A 4,049-nucleotide genomic window follows, 5' to 3' on the forward strand; every position below is an offset into this window, starting at 1 on the left:
GTTTGGTTGGAATAAAAGACAAACAAACATCCCACAATTATTACAATACAGAGTGAAAGCTGTTTCTGATAAAAATTATAGATTTTTAAGAAAATTTGGCTAAAAGTTGTCACAATGGATTAAATGTGCTTTATGTTCCCCAGTTTCAATGGATAGTTTTATAATTTATTGAATAGACCACCAACCTCATTCCCTTCCTCCTTACAACTGGAATTTTTTGTTGTTTCCATGTGTAGTGAAATAATGACAAAGCTGATCAGAATAAGCTACTCCAAAAAGAGAACTAACCTAACAGCTCACTTTCTTTCAACAGACAAACTACATATAACAGAGTGTGCAGTGGTTTAGTCACTAAGAAATTCAAGGGAGAGTTTGAAGAATGTGGGCAAATCCAGGGTGCTGTGTAGCTGAGCTGAGATGCTACCTGACTGTTTAAGGATTCCCAGGGATGCAGCATCTCTTGGTCACTGGGTGGATCTTGACACTGGGGAAGATTTTAGCTAATGCCACGTGGAGAGGTGGAAAACACCAAACTGACTTGGGGAATGTGCACAGGAATCAAGAGGCAGGAAAATAGTAAACATTGCTGAGAGCATCTGCCTCAGGAAGGACTTGAACTCCCAGAGCACCACTCCAGGGCTCACATGGCTGACATGATCCTCCCTGTTCTCTTTGGCACAGTAAGTGGCAGCATCTCCACCACCTAAGATAGGGGTGCAACTCCCAGAAGTGGCTTTCACCACCTTACTTTGGTCCCTTTGGGCAAAAGCTTCCCATTCAAATGCATCCACAGATCCAGTCCACGCAATATGGTTGGCCCTAGCAACAGCCTCAGCATACTTATTGCTACTCTCGGGACCACAGTCCAAGCCCATCTCACCAGCAGGTATGCTGCAGGGCCCAGTGACTTGGCCAGTCTTGGCATTGTCATCAAACTTGTCATCAACAACAGAGTCAACAGGCAAGGTAATCTTCACTCCATCTTCTCAGCTTTGGATATCAGGTCTGTGAGGACATTGGCTCCACTTTCAACAAACACAGAAGTGCCAATCTCCATGTTGTTTTGAGCACTTAAGGAAAGTAAACACCATCCCACCATCAATAATGATCTCAGTGACTTTGCCCGGCATATTAGTGGTCAACCAGATCTAGTCTGTGACTTTGCTCCCCCCATAATAGCCAGGAAGGTTTGCTCTGGGCTCTCCAAGGCCATAGTTCAGCTCCTTCTTCATCAAAACATCTCTAGCTTTCTGTAGCAGACTGACTCTTACCATGGAGCTATGGGTCTGGTGAGCAGTGCCAAAAGCATCATGCACATGGACATTCCCTAGCTTAAAAAATGACACTCAGAAAGCTTCTATTTTATCTGGCTGGGCTTCAACCTTGTTCCCAGAAGCATCTTTTCCTTTCCATTCTTCCTCCACAGGAAAATGAAGGTTCTCCAGCAGGATGACAAGCCCAGTGGCTGGCTCAGTGCAAGCTTTCTCCACTTCAAGGGCCGCACAGCTCTTCAAGGATAAAAAACATCCTTGCCCAGCAGAGATTTGAGTTCAGCAGCAATTGACTCCACAGAGTACTTGTCAGGTATGGGGACACTGTCAGGCTGGCCCAGGTGGCTCATGAGAACTGACTCAGCTGCCGTGTCCAAGTAGAATTTGATGCTTAGGATAGAGCCTTGATCCTCTGGTTCTGTTATCTTGTTATTCTTCATAGGTACATGGAAGTCCACTCTCACAACAACCCCCTTCCTTTTTGCACTCAGCTTGACCAGAGGCAATTGGTTACATAGTGACAGCTTGGCAATGCAGCAGCGGGGACAGGTGAGGGGTAGGGAGGGCGGGTCTCAAACAGCAGCAAGACAGCAGCCTATGCTGGATTGCATGTGGTTTAAATTGAATGCTTTATAAGCCTTTAATAAAGCCATGAATAAAAAGCATTTAAGGAACAAGGAAACTAAGCTAAAGTTAATTTTAGCTTTCCTCATAATTTTAAATAATTGTTTCCTAAAATGAGAGCTGTTGAACCAGTAAGGCATTTCTGATGTCTTGTTCAAATGACAAATAAAAATGTTTTTAAATGAATTTGGAAACAATGTCAAACAATGAAGAACACTTCTTGTAATTCTAAAGTTAACAAAGAAGAAAAATTATTTCCGCAGCATATGGTAGAAATAGATTTTTTTCCACAGAAGAAAAAAATAAATGATTGACAATAGATTCAATTTATAAACATATGCATGGCAAATGTGTGATAACTCAGTAATTAAATTGTAGACAATAGCACGTTCCCAAGTGTAAGGTGGCATATAATGTTATCAACAGCTCGGTGAAATCATTCAACTTGACACATCATCAAGAAATGAGAAAATAGGTATGGATAAATTAATTTTTCAAGCTGTATAAACAGAGAATAAGGAGCAAAATAAGAGAATATAAATATTCAATAATTACTGATGTTTTTTATTAACTGTTCTTTCTAAAAATGGTAAGTAAATGAAGAACAATATCATAATAACATTTTTTCAGGTTATTTATTATTGGGAGAATACTTTCATGGCTAGAACATTAATTTGTTTAATTAGCCAAGATTACTAAAAGGAGGTTTCATACTGGATCTAAACTGGATTTGCTTATTGATTCTACCATCAATTATCAGAGAAAACTAAAAGCAAGTTACTTAAATGTCTCTGAACTACATGTATTATTTTCTCATCTTAATATGGACACATCATCAAACACAGACATGGAGTTATTGTATGAATTAAAACATCACATATTAAAAAGTTTGTTACATACTGGTTACTCAGTAATTTTTAATTCCATCTTTCTCCATTTCTACCTATACAAATAATCCAATGAAATAATTAAGTTTTACTATAAAAATAAAACTTATTTGTTTAGTCTATCCACTCTGGGCTAGTTTCTGTGCATAATTACATTAGTAGGTCGCTGATAAAATCAAAGTAAAAGAAACAGACAACAACAACAAAATGAGAAGTAGTTCTTATTTGAGCATCATTCATTTACACGTTATCTGAAGCCTGGAACTTTCAACCCCTAGTTTTTTTTTGTCACAGTAATTTTTTTCAATCCTTTGAAGTCATTCTAGTTAAATTTGTAGTTAATGGGCTTCTTTAAGCTGGAATCTTGGGAAAAAGTAAAATTAGATCTGAATCACAGTGTCACAGTGTGTGGTGACACACGCAAAGGTACAAGTACATATTGAAACACAAAATTTATACTATTTATACTATAACTGTTACACATTTTACAGTGAACCTAATCTCATCATTAGATGCTATATTTACTCTCCACATGAATGGGCTTCTTAGTTTTCACACATACACTTAACCAGCTGGTAGTCTTTTGATGTATACAAAATACAGGTAACTCCTGCATTAATAATTTCTCATGTACAAATACTTTGGCTTAAATAATTTTGCTTATTACACATCCCTTTAAACTTTATTTATGTTTCTGTATATGTAGGAATTGTCTTTTTTTCCCTACTGGTAAGTGGAGGCCACTCCTTATTAATCTAGCACACAAAACAGATAGTTTTATCGACTGAGTTTCTTCATCACATTAATTCACACTGGCTATGTTTACTTTCCCTCTTTTTTGCTGACTCCAAATTCATCAGCGAACCCTGTGCCTGTGTCTTTGAAACACACACAGACACTTCCCACTCTCACCATCCACACTATTAACACCTTGGTCCAAATCACCATCATCACTGTCTCCTGACTGCATTCCTTGTTACTGCCCTTGCTTAGACTTCTGTTTTCTGTCTTCCACATCACGGTCCAAGTAATCCTTTTACAATGTGACTCCTATCACTTTTCTGCTTAAAATACTTTAAACGACTTCCCTTTCTCTCTCTCTTTTTTCTGAATCACAGTCTAACTTTTTACCAGTTGCAGCTGTATGTAGTTCCTACTTTTGGACAAATACTTTTGATTCATGTCCTCCCCAGTTGATGAAATGAGAAAATCTATGAAATTACATTTCTTTTACTTTTAACAAAATCATTAAAAAAGAATCCAGTGT

At 38.0% G+C, this 4,049-nt stretch overlaps 1 pseudogene; it reads right to left on the reverse strand.

The window, feature by feature from the left end:
- Nucleotides 1-558: 558 nt before the first annotated feature.
- On the reverse strand, nt 559-3,752 carry LOC114508435 (annotated as a pseudogene).
- Between the last annotated feature and the right edge of the window lie 297 nt (nt 3,753-4,049).

The sequence above is a fragment of the Phyllostomus discolor genome, chromosome 11 (assembly GCF_004126475.2).
Source record: "Phyllostomus discolor isolate MPI-MPIP mPhyDis1 chromosome 11, mPhyDis1.pri.v3, whole genome shotgun sequence".
Lineage (NCBI taxonomy): Eukaryota > Metazoa > Chordata > Mammalia > Chiroptera > Phyllostomidae > Phyllostomus > Phyllostomus discolor.